This window comes from Peromyscus californicus, unplaced genomic scaffold (genome assembly GCF_007827085.1).
Source record: "Peromyscus californicus insignis strain IS unplaced genomic scaffold, ASM782708v3 Scaffold_9__1_contigs__length_137607984, whole genome shotgun sequence".
Lineage (NCBI taxonomy): Eukaryota > Metazoa > Chordata > Mammalia > Rodentia > Cricetidae > Peromyscus > Peromyscus californicus.
The window spans coordinates 17,466,016-17,485,424 of record NW_026294617.1 but is presented as its reverse complement, the minus strand read 5'-3'; positions in this window follow the sequence as shown (position 1 = coordinate 17,485,424).

Below are 19,409 nucleotides of genomic sequence, written 5' to 3'. Positions count from 1 at the left end.
TAATAGAAGAGAATATAAGAAACATTAAATACCTCATGTGCATCCAAACAGCATTTTCATATATCTGGTAGAGATGTAATAATGTAGGAAAATCAGCAGTCAACTGTGTATTTCACAACATTGCTTGATGTGCTATGGATATGAATATATTATTTGAAGTTCCATGTGTCTGCATGTCCCCATTAGTTATACATTTGATATTTTATCTTGAAGTACTGCATTCTAAGGTAATTATCCAGAGGTGCCAGATAATGTAATGGTAATGAGATTTATTTCAAAAGAAATTCTGTTGTGTGTGTGTCTGTGCATGTGTGATATATTATGGTTTTTTGGGCCGTGACACATATGTGGAGACTGGAAGACAGCTTTGTGGGGTGTCCTTTTTTCCTTATTCATATGGTGATTAAGATGAGGTTGCCAGTCAAGATGAGGTTGAGGGAGTAGAGGCTACTCAGTTTGCAATCTGAGTTCAGACTGGTGTGAAAATTTCTGGGATTCTCCCATCTCAGCCTCTGGATTGGCAGGATTTTATAGACATGGACCACCATGCCTGACTAGAGGAACATTGTCATTAACAAAATTAAAGCTTCCTTCAGTTGATAAGTGAACAAATAACTGAGAGGTTATGATATTTGCCAATTATAGCTTATTTCAAATAGCCAAATATAGATGATAAAATAGGTATTCATCGAATTCCACTGTAGATGTTTAATTATGGACAAACATGATAAATTGGTGGTTTATATTTCCTCAGAATCTGAAATCTGTCTATTTCATAATTTACCCTTTTGGTTTTCTCTATGATGTGTTTTCATTGACTCTGGCATTGGGTAGGAGATTCACTTTACAAAGATGCAAGCTTCTTCATTTGCAGTACACAGTCTAGAATTCACCCCTGCTCCACAGGTGATGTACTAGTCTCAGCTTCTTAAGTGGCTGCAGTTACAGGCATGAGCCACTATTCCTGTTTGCAAATTAACATTTGCATTGGCAATACCTTGTCTTATTTCCCATTTAGAATGGTGCAGGGTTGCTTTATTTTCTATCATAAGTGAAATGTTAATTTTATATTCTGATATAGGTTCAATTTAGTCATGACAAATACACAATTATAAAATTCTCGAGGTTTTTTTGGGAAACAATCCTCCCCTTTTTTTGGGTTTTTCGAGATAGGGTTTCTCTGTGTAACAGCCCTAGCTGTCCTGGAACTCAGTCTGTTGACCAGGCTGGCCTGGAATTCAGAGATCCACCTGCCTCTGTCTCCCAAGTGCTGGGATAAACGGTGTGTGCTACTACCATTTGGCACAATCTCCCTTTTTTGTGAGTAGTACATGATTTAACAGTGTTGTTACTAATTTGATTTTGGACATGTTTCTTGAACAGTAAACATTTCATGCATACTTAATGACTAGCTATTGTCCAACTGACCAAATATGAATTGAGACAAATGGTTAGTAATAGTAGTTTTGCTAATTTATTGAGAAGGTAAAAGGTCCTCTGGAGGGTAGAAGTTCACTAGTGAGAAAGAACGCACAAAAGCTCCTGACCACCCAAGGTCTCATTGATGTCCTCTTCTTTCTTTTTGTTCATTTGTCTGTGATGTGCATGCATGGTTTTATGCATGTCCACATGTGTGGGGGCATATCATTTGTACACATCTGTGTGGAGGCCAGAGGTTGAGTTTTGATCTTTGTCTTAGATGCTGTTCTCTTGACGTGAGGGGACTAGAAAATGAAAACAAAAGCATTGTTCACTGCATGATGTTCCGGGGCATGATGGGGCAAGTATGGACAACAAATATGGAGCAAGGAAGTGTATAGCTTTTTTATTTTTAACTCTTATGTGGTCCACCACTCAGCTCCCAAATAATAATAATAGAGAAGTATTCTTACTTATGAATACCCAGCCTTCACTTGACTTATTTCTAGCCTGCTTTTCCTAACTTAAATTATCCCTTCTACCTTTTGACTGTGGGTTTTACCTTTTTCTATTCTATATTCTTTGTGTGTTTATGGATACCTCCATTTTGTTTTATGCCATAGTAATCCAGAAGTCACATGTCATTTACATTTTATGAAACCATTAGTGAAGAAGATGGCCAAGTTGTGACTGACATGGCTGATTCCATTTTGAATAGTTCACCAGCAAATATGGGGGCAAACCACATGGTTCCTTTCTGTTCAAGATTGTCTCAGTCCTATGGGAAGGTGAACCCATTCCCCATCAGGCACAAGTCCCTGCAGGATACACACATCTCTCAGGTTAAATGTGCACTGTTACACCATTTTCTTTGAAAAGGCACTTTAGTTAGTTTAGGATGTATTTAGGAGGAGATGTTGCCTATGGACTAGACAAGTAGGCTCTAAATAGCAAAGGAATATAGGAAAAGGAGTCCATGGTCTTGGTCAGAGACAGTTGAGTCCATATGTCTTACATAGTAATTGTAACTGTGGAAGTCAAGTATTGTCATCCAGGAGTTTTAACTTAGTCCCCAAACACAAGATGTTTCTTGCCCCAATTATCCCAGGTAAGCATGCTGTCAGCTGAGATCAGATGGCTTTGTCACCCTCCATATGGGCTATAGTTTAAAATTTCTGGAAAGAAAACTTGTTGAAAGAGTTCATCCTAATAAAACCTTGGTAGCTTTTTGTGGCCCTTTTACTCAGTAAAGCATTATCTCATGGCATCATCTAAGATAGTCAGACGTAACTCCACCAAAGAGACTAGCTTTTTTACTTCCACTAGACCTCATCCAAGGTTTCCCAGACTGTCTCAGTGACTTCTTGGGGAGGGATACAGTGAACAATGACATGTATGCAGAGGAAATATAGGGCCTTAAACCCAAGTTTGAGGCCTCCCATTGTTCAATCTCCTTTGTGAGGGTAGGGTAGGTGATATTAACGAAGTCTGTAGCCAGAGTACTTGGTCCTTCCTCTCCTTAAGGGAAATATTTTCTTTCTTCAGTTTCTTTATCTCTTTCTGTCTCTTTCTTTAGAGCTCTTTCTACGTAGATTGTTTTGGTTTACATTGTTCTTAGTGTCCATTTTTTGAGATTTCATGCACTCAAATTTCATGTCAAACACATGTTTCAACCCTCAGGATGATGGGACCAGCAAAGGGATACTATTTTCTTTCCCAAAGCATTTCTCATCTTTGCTCTGCATACAGATTGGTCATGTGTTCCCTGGTAACTTCCTGGTACCACTGTCACTGTGATGTCCAGACACTTCCATCCCTGGGGTTCTTTTGATGAACTGCAGAGTTCCAGAGGCACAGGGCCACTACAGAAGCTGTTGGGAAGCATTTATCCTGTGAGGCCATCTGAGGTGGTTCCTTGGGTGAGCTATATGTTCTTAGAGTAACCTGTGAATTGTTACAAATAAGTGTCTGGACAAGGCAAACTTTTCTCTTGTTCAGGAGGGTATGTTGGTGAAAGGGGATCTTACCTAGACAGGAACTGCACTTGATTTTATCCTAAGGAAAGTGGTATCTGTGTCTTTTCCCCACTATCTAGAGTCAGACTTCACAGTCTTATTCATTACGTGAGTATGAAAACAGTTGGTCCATTGGAAAGGAAGGAGGAAGGCATACTGCTCCCAGGAAAGAAGAGTCACTGTTCCAGGCCATCAGATTCCTAGAATTCAGGCTTGGGGCTGGGAATAAACACTATTTTACTGAATGGAGGAAGTGTTAAGATTTGAATTCTTTCAATTCTCCTGTTAGTCCCGCCTATACTTCCTGCCTGGCTACTGGCCAATCAGTGTTTTATTTATTGACCAATCAGAGCAACACATTTGACATACAGAACATCCCACAGCAAACTACTGAGTGTGGAAATGTCCCTAAGCAAGTGGCCCAGACTTGATAAGAGAGCTAGCTGAGCATGAGACCATAAGCAGGCAAGAGAACACATCACCAAGCAATGTTTTGCAATGATTTTACCTTCAGTTACTAACCTAAATATATTTCGTGAGTTCCCTCAATGATTGGATTGCCCTGGCAGTGTCAGCTAAGTGAGCCTGTCTATCACCTCAGTTGCTCTTAATAAAAATATTTAATCATAGAAACAAAGAAGCAATCTAGAACAAAAATTGGTACCCTTGAAATGAGGCTGTTGTTGTAATCATCTGAAAATGTTGTATTTTTGAGGAATGCAGAAAGATATATAGGACTTTGGATATCAAAAGCCATTGTAAGCTCTGCACCAGTCTTAGTGGGCCGTTCCAGAAGGAACTGGAAGATGAGCGGGCTAGCAGTAAAAAGGGGAGGAGCTTTGTCGTGCCTCGATTTGATATGCCGTGCTGTGTTGACACCCACGGGAGGCCTGTTCCTTTCTGAATACTAACAGAAGCTGTAGTCAATGGGGGGAGGGGGAGGGGGAGGTGGGGAGAAGGGATGGAAGGAGAAAAGGGAGGGGAAACTGCAGCCAGGATGTAAAATTAGTGAATAAATTTAATTAATAGAAAAATCAGGAAATCCAGATATGCTAAGAAATGGGGAACTGGAAGTCACTGAGATTGAGAAAAGAAAAATACAACTATTTCTCTACAGAAACTCTCCCAAACCAACAAATTTGAAGGGATTAAGAAGTTACTATAGCTAATTTTCAGAATATAAAAATACATGAAAGTCTATCTTTTTCTGGAAAAAGAACAATGAATAATTAGATGTATAATTTTAAAAGTATAACATAGACAGCACCACTGAAGAAAGACACAAAGCTACAAATATATCATGGTCTTTTAAACAAAGAAGTACAAGATTTTAATAAAACAATAAGAACAAACCACATCCTAGCACTCACTGTTTGCACTCTAGTATTCTACTTTACCAGGTAATCATATAAATGGTGTGTTTGTGGGGTTCTTCTTCCAAAATTTGAGACTTACTTGATAACTCTGTTAATTCAACATGAGAATGCTACCCTTTGTGATCACTTAGAAGCTATTTTATATGTTCTATGATTAATGGTTGTAATTTTGTGTCACAATGAGGTAAAGTAATACCAACCTTTAAAAACTAATTGCAAGTTAACAGATTTTAAAAGAAAATTTGTATGATTTTTATTATAAACCTAAAGCAACTTGTTTTGCACCAGTTGCTTTATAAGTCATAAGCACTTTTGAAAAATAGTTTTAATTCCATTTTCAGGTGTGTTGTATGGATGGAAGAATGTCTTTCATGTGTACAGGTGACACTAGTTTGTCAGATGCCCTGGATCTGGAGTTGCAGGTACATATGAGCCTCCAAACATGGGTATTGGGATGTGAAAAGAGGTCACCCCAAGAAGAGCACACACTGAACCACCTGTCCAGCCCCAAAGTACATTTCATGCAATAAACTAAAACTCATTCACATATTCACAAAACAATAAAAGAACTAATTAAATGGGGATTCATTAGATGATCCTTATGAACATGATGAATTAATATTAAGATGTTGGACATATTCAATTTGCAGGATAAATTCAACACACTGAAAGAAAACCCCCAACTATTTATAAAAGAAAAGCTGTTTCTAAAACTCTATGAAAAGCTAAGGATGTCTCACTATAATTGTGATTAGAGAGCAACAGTGCACATTTATCCTGTGAGATTGGGATCTGACAACCTCTTGCCTCCGTTGGTACCTGGCATTAAATTGGTGTACACACTTGCAAAACTTGTACACCTAAATTAATTTTAATGAAAAAACTAACACATGTACGAAGTAAACCTTCTTTTCCAACATGAAGTCACCTATTTATCAGGACACCATTTACATGCCTGGTGCCAAAGGAGGCCAAAAGAGAACATCGTCTCTTCTGGACCTGGAATTACAGGTGGCTCTGGGCCATCTGACATGCTTTGTAGGAACCAAACTTGGATACCTAACAGGAGCATTACTACTGACCCAACTCTCCAAATAACAAATAAGTCATTAAACTGCAGAAGATGAAGATGTCCCAATACTCCTGTTATCTATCACTTGAAGGTAATGAAAGGCCCTGCTACATGGTCATTGAAGAATTTAATGGATTTCTAGCTTTCTGTGAAGGGATACTCTACATTACTTCTCATTGTCATGGTTAACACACTTCTCTTGATATGATAAAGACAATTAAAGGCTTTGTTGAGTAGTCTACCAGACTATATAAGAAAATTTCCGCAATTTTAGTTATGATATTTTTCTTCTTAATTTTTTTTGAGGGGCAAATTTTTGAGATAGAATCTTTCTTGATAGCCATGGCTATCCTAGAACTCACTATATGGACCATGCTGGCCTCAACGTGAGAGAGAGCCTACTGACTCTGTATCCCAAATGCTGTGGTTAAAATCATACATCACTATGCCCGGTTGAGATATGTTGCTTAGAGGACCTATCTGAACCAGAGAATGAAATGATAATGCAAATTTTAAACAGGAATGTGGTGGTATTGTGTTCCCCAAAATATTGTGCACCCTAATAAACTTATCTGGGGTCAGAGACAGAACAGCCACTAGATTCAAAGGCTAGAAAATGGTGGCACTCACACCTTTAATCCTAGCATTCCAGAGGCAGAAATCCCTCTGGATCTCTGGGAGTTCAAGGCCACATTGGAAACAGCCAGGCATGGTGACACACGCCTTTAATCCCAAGAGGTGAGCCTTAAATCCCAGGGAGTGATGGCAAAAACAGAAAGATATATAAGGCGTGAAGACCAGAAACTAGAAGCTTTTAGCTGGTTAAGGTTTCAGGCTTTGGAGCAGCATTTCAGCTGAGATTCATTCTGGATGAGGACTCAGAAGCTTCCAGTCTGAGGAAACAGAATCAGCTGAGGAACTGGCAAGGTGAGGTAGATGTGGCCTGTTCTGCTTCTCTGATCTTCCAGCATTCACCCCAATAACTGCCCTCAGCTTTGATTTTATTAATAAGACCTTCTAAGATTCCTGCTACACAGGAGCCATCATTGTTTTGAGGAACAGTAACTCTTCTTAAAATTGTACAGTATATTAATTTTAATTGTTAAATCATTCCATATGTTCTCAAAATTTTGGTTATTTTCTTTGTTTTGTTAGTTTCAACTTTTTAAGCTCTTTTAACTCTGTATACATATGTGCCATGATATGCATGGAACCCTTACAGGACAAATTACAATTGACAGTTACTCCTTCATCTATGTGACTTCTAGCAATCAAATGTACGTAGTCAAGTTCAGTTACAAGTGATCTCACTGACCTTATTTGGTTTTAAAAATTCTTTTTCTATGGGTTGTCGCTGGGTTGTGCCACAGCCCAAGTATAAAAGTAAGAGAAAAGCTTGGAGGAGGAGTAGTGGTCTCACAGAGATTCAACTCAGGTCATCAGGCTTAACAGCAACCAACTTTACCCACTAATAATATTCTCTGGCATTAATTTGTAGTTCTGTGAAAGTGTTATAAACAAGTGTTTATTCCTCAGAATAAACTAACACAATCCAAAAAGAAAAAAAGATAGCATTATAAATACCATATTCATTTATAAATATGATTCATTATTCAAATTGTCCTGTGATCCTGTAGACACATGAAGCGTCTAAAGTTTCATATGTTTTCTTCTATTAAGCATTTCAACAACATTAACATTCTTGAAACATGTTGACAAAAGAGCACACATTAAGGGTACATCTTCTAACCTTGGACTTGTACTCAGTAGTCTGACACATGAGAATCATGAGTTCAAATGTAGCTCTGACTAATTACTGACATCCAAGCTGGGATAGATAACAAAGAACATCTGTTGGGAATTTGTGAAAAATATGAAAACCAAAAGTAGTAACAACCCACCACCCTTTCACAGACACCTTAACTCTGATCACACACTGTCTGATACTTAGTAAACAATAGACCACATAGATAACGGACATCCCATTCTGCATATTTCAGCAGAAAATACCTATTACCGAGTGAAAGCACAAACAAATGAACAGAAGTCAAAGAAGGAATATGTAAACCACTAAATAAACTTCAGTAAGTGGATTTGCTACATATACAGAACACTTCAATGCCTACTGCAAAAGATTCAAAATACAAACCACGGTACTGTGTCCTCCACCATCAAACTTGAACAAACCTGACAAATAGTTTACTTTCTTCAAGGCTGTGGTGAAGAAGAGATGCAACAAGAGTTTTTCCTTGAGAAGGAAGACAACTTTGATGTCTAAAGTTTTACCATATTGTTTACATGAACAGGGTTTTTCTCATGTATGAGCACTCTGCTATTTCCCAGAATCAACATGATGTATAAAGGCTTTAAAATATTTACAGAGATCAAGACAGGACCAAGCAGTTAAGACAAGTTCCATACCCATAATCCAGGTGAGGTTTTTCACAACTTCCTGTAATTCCTGTTAGAAATCTAGGAGTAATCCACTGTCTGCTGCTCTTGGGAACCATCAAGCACATGCAGATATCTAAAGTCACACTGTCATAACAAAACAAAAATTAAAACAATGCATTAAACAAACATTTCCACTCACGGCCATTTTTACTTTGTAAGCATTCATTCATGTGACCCAGATGTTGAGGCATATAAAGGCTTACGTACAGAGTTTTGTTAAGTCATAAATTGGTTCATATAACAGAAAGCAAGCATTCGTGCTTCCAAGTTAGAGAACCAATACTTCTCAGTTGTTGGTATCATTTGGAAAAGTTTAGAAAATGCTGCACTCTAGAGGAAAGATGTCACTGGTTGTGGGCTTTGGGGTTTTAAATCCTCACACCACTTCCAGTTCCCACTCTGTGCTCTAAACTTCAGGTTGAGGTTGTGAGCTCTGAGCTTCCTGCTTTAGCTGTTATGTCTGACACTTGTTTCCATGCCTCTCTCATGATGATCCTGTTTCACTCTGGAACCATAAGCCAAATTAAGCTCTTTTATAGATTGCCTGAGACACTGTGTTTTATCACAGGAAGAGAAGACACTAGTATACATTCATAAAGTTTACTCTGGATAATTGATGGGAAATGTGATATCTAAAAGGTTTGCCTTACTAACTAAATTCTCAGGGCTTTTGTCCATGGGTTTGTAGGTGCAGACAAAATAAAGAGGGACATCATAATCCTTGAGTAGGTTGTTGACACTTGTCAGATATTTTTCTCAACACTAATCTTGTGTAACTAAATGTAAACTTGTTGGCTAAAGATCTTACCAAATCCTTTATACTCATAGATCACCCTTCAATATGAGTTCTCTCATTTCATCAAAGACTACTGTGATTTCTGAAGGCTTTAACAAATTCATTCCACACTTCAGGCTTTACTCACGGATGAACTTGTTCATGGATTCAAAGGCTATGATGAAATGCAAAGATGTTATGACATTGATTACATTCAAAGGGTTACTATCTAATATGAATCATTTCATGACTTTGAAGATAATTGTGGCATTCAAAGACTTTTTACCACATTGCTTTCATTCATAGGGTTTCTCTCCCAGATGAGTTCTTTTATGAATTTGGAGATGACTCTATTGTGCAAAGGCTTTCCCACATTGATTACATTCATAGGATTTCACTCCAGTATGAGTTGTTGTGTGAACTCTGAGATGACTGTTGTGAAAAGGCTTTACCTCTTTCATTACATTCATAGGGCTTCTATCCAGTATGTGTGGGGTTTTTTTTTTATGTATTTTGTTGTTACATTCACAGGGTTTTCACAGTAGGACTTCTTTCATGCCTGTGAAGATAATTGGCACATGTAAATGCTATAACAAATTCATTACTCTGATGAATGTTTTCATCTCTATGACTTAATTTTACACTTTTATCTAATGGCAAAGAGGAGTCAGATGTTAAGGCTTTACCATGTTGTTTATATTCACAGGGTCCCTCTTTATTTTATGGGCTCTTTTGTGTGTTTAAAATACCAGTGATGGTCAGAGCCTTTAGTACATGGGTCACTTTTCATGTACTTCATCCTTATTCATATGAGTTTTTTCATATAATTGAAGAAAATTGGAAGAACTCAGAGCTTTACCACACTGATTACATTCATAACATTTTCTTATACTGAGTCATATTACATTTGCAAAGTGAACCAGAACAAACAGAAGAATTTACATGCTTTTTGTATTTAAAGGGCTTTTCTGTGATGTGAGTTTGTTGATGTATTTTCAATGATGTTTGAAAAGCTATTATTTGTAAGCTTATATTACATTCAGAAAAACTACGTAGGGGCTACTACATATCTTCTAATTGTTCCGCGTACCAGAGAAATATATTGCTTCTTTCCATATCATTTATGAACACTTGGCCTGTTTCCAGAGTGATATATGATATACCATTAAAGAAAGAATAACAAAAGTTTCCATATTGCATTCCCAAAGTATATTTTTGTTCCACATAGGGATGTGATATAGGTATTCAGCTATCTCCTCAACAGTTTTCTTAATTCTCATAAAATGACCCTATCAGCCGGGCGGTAGTGGTGCATGCCTTTAATCCTAGCATTCTCGAGGCAGAGCCAGGCAGATCTCTGTGAGTGTGAGGCCAGCCTGGTCTACAGAGTGAGATCCATGACAGGCACCAAAACTACACAGAGAAACCCTGCCGCGGACTGGGTCTCAGTAGGAACACCAGACTGAGGGAGAACGGGTTGAAGGTACTCAGGATAAGTGGGATTCGGCGAATGACAGACAGACACAGACACCAGAGTATGCTGTGAACTGCTGCAATTTTACTCAGATCAAGCAGTGTTTTTTATACATTCATTTGAGGAAACATGGCAATCGGCCAGTGGGGCGATAGACATAGAATTAACAATGTGGTCTCACAATTTTCTCAGAATGATTAATAGATATCATGAGTACAGGTGTTATTTCCTCTTTTGTGGTCCCTCATCCAGACAGAGAACATTACGGCCCTAGCTGAAGTTTTTCCTTCTACGTAGTTATTAGACCTTTGTTTTGTATCACAATTAAACCCTTCCCACCATCGTTCTAACCATGGTTTCATTTGTGTGAAAATATTTAACCTTTGCTTGCAGGTGAGAAGGCACCAGGGGGGTTGGGACCTAGCTATTCTTTCCATGAACTGTAACTTATGCCATTCTGTTTTCATACTATTATGATTCACCCATTGGTTCCCATGTTTATCATAAGCTCCCGTAAAGGGCAATGGCTCCAAATAATTATTATATCTAGGATCAAAGTTAGGGGGTTGCCACCACCGACCCTTGATGAGAAACTCTATTTGTCCCTTGATAATTCTTGTAGGACTGGTTAGTTCCTGTAACTGCTTCCTTGCAGCTGCTGTTGGCTGCGCGTGTGGATTGCTTATGAGTTCCTGGACTTTTACTTTCATCTCTCCTCGCTAGACTCTTTGTCCCTCTGAGTCATAAGTTCTTTTTGTTCTAAGTCATTCATAAATTCCCCCAAACTTCTAGGACCCTCTTTAACTGTTTGCCTAAAAGCTTGAATTATAGGTGGGGGTATTGAGGCCACTTTTGAGGAATCATTATACTCTTTATGGGGCACATCAGGAACATTGAGAGTTAACTCCCTGAAATCAATACACAAGGAAACAGCAATAGTCACAGCTGCAAAGAGAAAAAAGGCAGAATGCCAGCCAGCTTCTGTAAGCAGATTTTGCGTGGTTCCGTGTAGCCTGGCACCATGATTCGGGCAGATTGATAAGGGGTCGCCGGGGGCATAGACCCGAGGGCCGCGAGCCCCCCTTTCCCACGTAACCACCTCATCCAAGGCATTTGTCACGCGGGCGACACCGTCGTGGGCGTGGCAGTTCCCCCTTTTTTGTTTTTAAGGCGGAAGGCATACAGGTCCTCACGTACACTGCCCAGAGATCTGGTTATTGTCCTGAAAAGACAAGGGAAAATCACGATAACACAAACTACAATTAAGGCAAGAATGCCTATGAAAATAAAATATTGAATCCAATCTAAGGGATTCATGGCCTTAAGGTCTTCTTGTAATCCTTGTGCTAAGACATTCAATGAGCCAGCTTGTATATGAGCTTGGCTCATGGCCGATATGTCCTTTTGAATAACCTCTAAATCATGAGTAATGGAAGAATCCTTCCATACCCCTAACAAATGATGCTTAACTTTATCCCAATTCTCAGAGGAATTGTAGGGAAGTGGAGTCACACAAATAGCTTTGTATTCTTGATGACATCTAGTTTCCATGAGTTTCTTAATATTGGCCACATCTTGTCCTAAGGCTAACACTACTTCCTCTAATATATTAATTTTTGCCTCTAATTTCTTGTCAATAATTGCTTGTTCAGATAATGCAAAGGAAATATTCTTATTTAAATCATTTACAAATTGAGCTGTATGAATCTCTTGAACCAGGGCGGTGGTGGCAATGGCAAAAGTAGTAATAATAGATATTAATGCTGTTATCCCTAATATTAATGCTGCAACAAATCTTTTTGGCCTTATTAATTCATGAAGCTGTCTAAGTACCTGTAAAGCTGAATTATCATACCAAGTCATGTTATGTAATTGCACAGGCATCATTATAAAAGGTGGTCTTTTTACAATCATCATAATCTGCATTTTTTGTCTTTCCCTTGGTGAAATACAATTAGTGATAATGCATCTAAAGCAAGTTACATGATATGAGTTAGACCCAAGAGCAGAGATATTTACATGGGCAGCAGAGCCTAGTAGCAGAGCAAAAGGATAGGAAATACATGCTCTAACTGCAATGGGAGATGGAGTAGTTTCTTTGGGTCTTTTTTGAGACACTGGGCCTGAAGCGGCAACAAGCCGAAACAAGTCTGGATGTTTTCTCATGTTTCCGGAGGGGGTTCTAGCGACCCACACTGGCTCAACATACCCAGGTGAAAACCACCTAGTGATTTTCTCTCCATGACCCACAAATGTATAATTATGGAACTTATCTTTATTCTTTGAGATATAATCTTCATACTTCTTTTTTTTTTTTTTTTTTAGAAGAGGCGGAAAAATCCCAAATAAGCAATTTAGACAGTAAAGGATTGTAGGAGGAGGCTGCGTGAGGAAACCCACAACGCAACCAAGTAGGAAAGGCGGTAACACCATCATCCCAAAATTGATTCTTATCCCGATGCTTAGTAATACAGGAATCAAGAGGCATAAAATTGACAGACTTAAAGGTTTCATTCATAGTGGGAAGTCCCAGAGTAAGCAGTTGAGTCTCCCAGATCCATCTAGGATCTCCTTTCTTACCGGTAGAGCTGGGGGCATCAGTTAAAAAGGTTCTGTAGCTGGTGGAGAGACACCCGGGAGGAGCTACTCCTTCCAGGGCGAAGCAAATTGGTAATGAATCTGAGCTTCCTGCAAAGTTTATAAATGAGGAAGCACTTGCCCTTTCATCTGAATCTTGGAAACCCCCGATGATCTCCGTCTGATTGTTTAATACCTTATAAGTCTCATCATCCAACCACCCCACTACATGTAAGAGGGGAGGACGAGGAACATAAGCCCAATAGGAAGAAGGACTAGTAGAGGCTGTAGAGGCCCAACAGCAATCAAGGACAACATGGCTACAAATAGCATTTCTAAAGGAGGGTTAGAACATTGTTGCGAGGCAAGTGCTTTTGCTTCCGTCGCCAGATGTTTTAGCTGGGTCCATGTCGGAAGCTTCTGTGGCTTCAGGGTCAGCTTCTTCATCTCCTGAGTGAGCCGGGCCGTCGCTAACTTTTCCTTTCGCTTTTGCAGTTTTCTGCGGCGCTGGCCTGATGAGTCTGTCTGGAATCCATATGGGCGATTCCGCATCCTGTGGAAAGATACAAGCATACCCTCGTCCCGATGTTATCAGAGGGTCGGGTCCTTTCCAGGATCCCGAAAGCAAGTCTCTCCATAGTACTTGTGGCAATGATGATGCCGTCTCTTTTACTGCCCAATGCTTAAGAGCAGAGGAATTATTATTTGAGTCCATGTTCAAATGGTTTAATACAAAGAGAGAATGACTTAAAACATGATGAGGGGACATATATGAGTTAGCATTCTGTAATCTTTCTACTTGTAATTTTAATGTCTGATGAGTTCTTTCTATGATGGCCTGTCCTTGTGGGTTATAGGGAATTCCTGTCGTGTGACTAATCCCCCATTGTGCTAAAAATACCTCAAAAGATTTTGAAGTGTAGGCAGGTCCATTATCAGTTTTGATATGCATGGGTTTCCCCATGATCATGAAACATTGTACCAGATGCTGAATCACATCCTTTACTGCTTCTCCTGATCTGGCAGACGCGTGGATAAAATGAGAGAATGTATCCACTGTTACATGAACATACTTCATCTTCCCAAAGGAAGGAATATGGGTTACGTCCATCTGCCATAATGCAAGAGGCTTCAATCCCCTAGGATTGACTCCCATCTTTAAACTCTGATTTTGTGGAGGGCAATGAGCACACTCCTTAACTATATGTCTAGCTTGTTCTCTAGTTATCTGAAAAGCTTGTTTTAATGCATTAGCATTCTGATGATGCAGAGCATGACTTTCTTGTGCCTCCTGTACTGTAAGGAGATTAATTCTAGTTAATAAGTCAGCCATGTGATTACCATGGCTCAGGGGTCCTGGTAACCCTGTATGACCCCGAATATGTCCTATGAAAAGTTTCTCTGTTCTTTGCCATAACAGAGCCTGCAGTTCCTTAAGCAGAGGCTTAATAGTAGAAGAACCTGTTAAACTCGCTGTTTCTATGGCAGGAAATAAATTAACTACATACTTTGAGTCTGTATAAAGATTAAGGGTCTGGGGAAAATGTCTAAGTGCAAGCAGAACTGCACGTATTTCTGCTTGCTGGGCTGTTATCTGCGGTACAACTTCTATTAAAGGTTCCTCCCCTTCCGAGTATACCACAGACCTCCCATTTGCTGACCCATCTGTAAAAACCACAATACCCTCTGCTAGGGGTTGAGAAACACATATCTTTGGAAATATAAGAGGAACTTCTTTTATGAATTCAATAAGAGGGTCTTTGGGGTAATGAAAGGCGATTTGTCCTAGGTATCCCATTAAGGAGAGACACCAATCTTCTGATTCTTGTAATAAGAGCTCTAATTGTTCTTTATTATAGGGTATAATTACAAAGGCCGGTTCCTTGCCAAACAATTCTCTAGACCTAATTCTGCCCTTATATATAAGTTGTGCACAAAGAGAGGGATAAGATATAAGTACCTTCTTATGTGTGTGTGGTAGGTGTAGCCACTCCAATACACCTCCCTGCCATAGGCAAGCTGTTGGAGTATAATCTGTGGCAAAAACAATTAAATACCATGGAATCAAATAGTCTACTTGATGCACTTTAGCTCTTTCCAAAGCCTGCTCTATATATCTTAAAGCCTGCAAGGCTTCAGGAGTTAAATGTCTTATTGACCTTGGGTGAGCTTCTCCATGTAATATTTGATACAGGGGGCTTAATTGACCTGTTGTGACATTTAAATATTTTCTTACCCAATTTATATTTCCCAACAATTTTTGAAAATCATTGAGGGTCTTTAATTTATCTACTCTGATAGATGCCTTTTGGGTTGTTATATAATTATCCCCTATCCATTGTCCCAGATAACTAAGTGGCCTATTTTTCTGAATTTTTTCTGGAGCCACAACAAGGCCATAAGCTGTTAGACTGCTAATTGTCTCTTTGAGAATTTTCTCTGTTGTATCTTTATTTTCATGAGCCAATAATATATCATCCATATAATGAATAATATATGCAGAGGGAAAAGTTTTTCTTATTGGTAAAAGGGCCATATCCACAAATTTTTGACATAATGAAGGACTGTTCTTCATTCCTTGGGGTAATACATTCCAATGAAATCGTCTATAGGGTCTCTTAAAATTAACTGAGGGTATGCTAAAGGCAAATCTAGGGCGATCCTGAGGCTGTAATCTTATTGTAAAAAAGCAATCTTGTAGATCAATGACTATAATGTGCCAGTCCTTTGGTATGGCCACAGGGGATGGGAGTCCTGGTTGTAGGGCCCCCATATCCTCCATTGTAGCATTTACTGCTCTTAAATCTTGTAGTAGTCTCCATTTTCCTGATTTCTTTTTTATGACAAATACAGGAGTATTCCATGGGCTATTAGATTCTTCTATATGCCCTTTTTCCAATTGTTCTGATACCAGCTGTTCTAATGCCTGTATTTTTTCTTGTGTCAGGGGCCACTGACTAACCCATACAGGCTGATCAGACTTCCACTGTATAGAGTCTGCATAGAGATCCTTTGCAGTGGCCCCTATGTAAAATGCTGCTCCAGCTCAGAACTTCCTGTTACTAAATGCACATCAAGTGACTCCATTAAGTCTCTTCCCCATAGGGTAAATGGTAGAGAGGGTAGCACATAAGGTTGTATAAACCCTTCTTTACTGTCTGTTTGCCATTTTAAAAGCTTTGAACTCTGCATTACTCCGGAAGCCATCCCTATTCCCATAAGGGAGGATCCTGTTCTGTGTGTTGGCCAAGAAGAAGGCCAATCCTTTCCTGCTATGCAGGTCCTGTCAGCACCTGTGTCCAAGAGTCCTTGGAAGGTCCTGCCGTCCAGGATGATTGTCTTAAAGGGTCGTTGCCCTAATTCTTGTACCCAGTTGACTCCTTCTACGGAGTCTGAAGAGCCAAACTGTCCTGACCCCCTATGGCTTTTCATAACAGGGTTAGGCATTTTTATGTAGGGGAGTAGAACAACCTGTGCGATTCTCTGTCCCTTGTGTAATTGAATGGTTTCTTTTAAAGGCCTGATCATCACCTTTATTGTACCTAAGGTATCTGCATCTAGCACTCCAGGGAGTACTTCAAAGCTGGTAGCAGTATTAGAGCTTCTCCCCAAAATTAATCCTATCATTTGTGGTGGCAGGGTTCCTGTAATTTTTGTATCTATGACTGTTACCCCATCCCACAGGGACAGGAGCAAGTCCTGAGGACATGATATATCTAATCCAGCACTCTCTGGAGTAGCTCTAGGCAGGTTATGGACAGTGAATTCTGGCACAGCAGGGTTTAGCCCTGGTGTTAACTGTACTTCCTTTTGGACATTCCCCTTTTCTTTCTCGGGGCTAAGGGGGAGCCCCGAAGCTAGTTTTTTGTCTGACTGTCGGGCTTGAGGGGAACTCCCTCCTTAGTGAACCTTGACTTGCATTCATTTCTCCAATGCTTTCCTTTTTTGCATCGTGGGCAAATGCCAGGAGGCGCTCTTCCTCCTCTATTCTCAGCATTCGGGCATTCCTTTTGCATGTGCCCTGATTTTCCACACTTATAGCAGGTCGGGGAGCTATCAGCCCCTCCGCTACTTATTTTCTTAACATAGGCGCTAAATCGTTGTCCTTTCATTGCTGCAGCGTAGGCCATTCCTTGCACTACGGCTGGTGAGGCATCCATGCATGCTTTTATATAATCCTGTAATGAGCCTGTCTTCCTGACGGGCCTAATTAAGTCTTTACACAGGGTATTGGCATTTTCCCAGGCTAACTGTTTCAGAAGCATGTCCGTCCCCTCTGAAGGGGGAAGCATTCTATGTATTGCTTCCTCAAGTCTGGAGATAAAGGCTTGATATGTTTCTTCATTCCCTTGTATAATCCCTGATAACACCATGCTCTTTGTCCCGGGAGGCGGAATGCGACGCCAAGCAGCGACTGCATTGCTAGTAATAGCCTCCAAGACATCACGAGGCAAAGCAGACTGAGACTGAGGCATTCTTCTCCCTTTTCTTTTGTATATCTGTGCATAGCCTTCCCTACCTTCCTCCATTCCGTCAGTGTCAGGCTGCCATCCTCTGTGAGCCAGGGACACAATTCCTTCACGAGTTTAAGGAATTCTGCCAAGGCCTCTGGTGTTACCTTCAAGCCCTTTTCTGCCAACATATGTCTTATCACAGATGCAAATAATTTGTCCTCCTTTGAGAGGTGGTGCCCCATGCTTACCTTCTGGATTACCTGTGCTTAACCGGTGAGCCTTTACCGGCGGGTCTGCAGAACCCTGACAGGAGCCGATCCCTACTTATGAAAAGAGAGAAAGAAGAGAGAAAATTACCTGTCCTTCATGTCCCTGTTCGAAGCGCCACCTGCCGCGGACTGGGTCTCAGTAGGAACACCAGACCGAGGGAGAACGGGTTGAAGGTACTCAGGATAAGTGGGATTCGGCGAATGACAGACAGACACAGACACCAGAGTATGCTGTGAACTGCTGCAATTTTACTCAGATCAAGCAGTGTTTTTTATACATTCATTTGAGGAAACATGGCAATCGGCCAGTGGGGCGATAGACATAGAATTAACAATGTGGTCTCACAATTTTCTCAGAATGATTAATAGATCTCATGAGTACAGGTGTTATTTCCTCTTTTGTGGTCCCTCATCCAGACAGAGAACATTACGGCCCTAGCTGAAGTTTTTCCTTCTACGTAGTTATTAGACCTTTGTTTTGTATCACAATTAAACCCTTCCCACCATCGTTCTAACCATGGTTTCATTTGTGTGAAAATATTTAACCTTTGCTTGCAGGTGAGAAGGCACCAGGGGGGTTGGGACCTAGCTATTCTTTCCATGAACTGTAACTTATGCCATTCTGTTTTCATACTATTATGATTCACCCATTGGTTCCCATGTTTATCATAAGCTCCCGTAAAGGGCAATGGCTCCAAATAATTATTATATCTAGGATCAAAGTTAGGGGGTTGCCACCACCGACCCTTGATGAGAAACTCTATTTGTCCCTTGATAATTCTTGTAGGACTGGTTAGTTCCTGTAACTGCTTCCTTGCAGCTGCTGTTGGCTGCGCGTGTGGATTGCTTATGAGTTCCTGGACTTTTACTTTCATCTCTCCTCGCTAGACTCTTTGTCCCTCTGAGTCATAAGTTCTTTTTGTTCTAAGTCATTCATAAATTCCCCCAAACTTCTAGGACCCTCTTTAACTGTTTGCCTAAAAGCTTGAATTATAGGTGGGGGTATTGAGGCCACTTTTGAGGAATCATTATACTCTTTATGGGGCACATCAGGAACATTGAGAGTTAACTCCCTGAAATCAATACACAAGGAAACAGCAATAGTCACAGCTGCAAAGAGAAAAAAGGCAGAATGCCAGCCAGCTTCTGTAAGCAGATTTTGCGTGGTTCCGTGTAGCCTGGCACCATGATTCGGGCAGATTGATAAGGGGTCGCCGGGGGCATAGACCCGAGGGCCGCGAGCCCCCCTTTCCCACGTAACCACCTCATCCAAGGCATTTGTCACGCGGGCGACACCGTCGTGGGCGTGGCAAAACCCTGTCTTGAAATCGCCCCCCCAAAAAAAACCTGACCCTATCACTAAACTTTGGTAACTCACCACAAGTATGTCAGTAACAGTAGCTTCACCAGGGAGTATTTGGTTATTAGAAGATTTTGGACATATACCTATCATCCAATCAACAGGTATGCCTTTTCCTATACCTGAGTGGTATGGAACTGAACATATTGACAGTTCTATAGTCT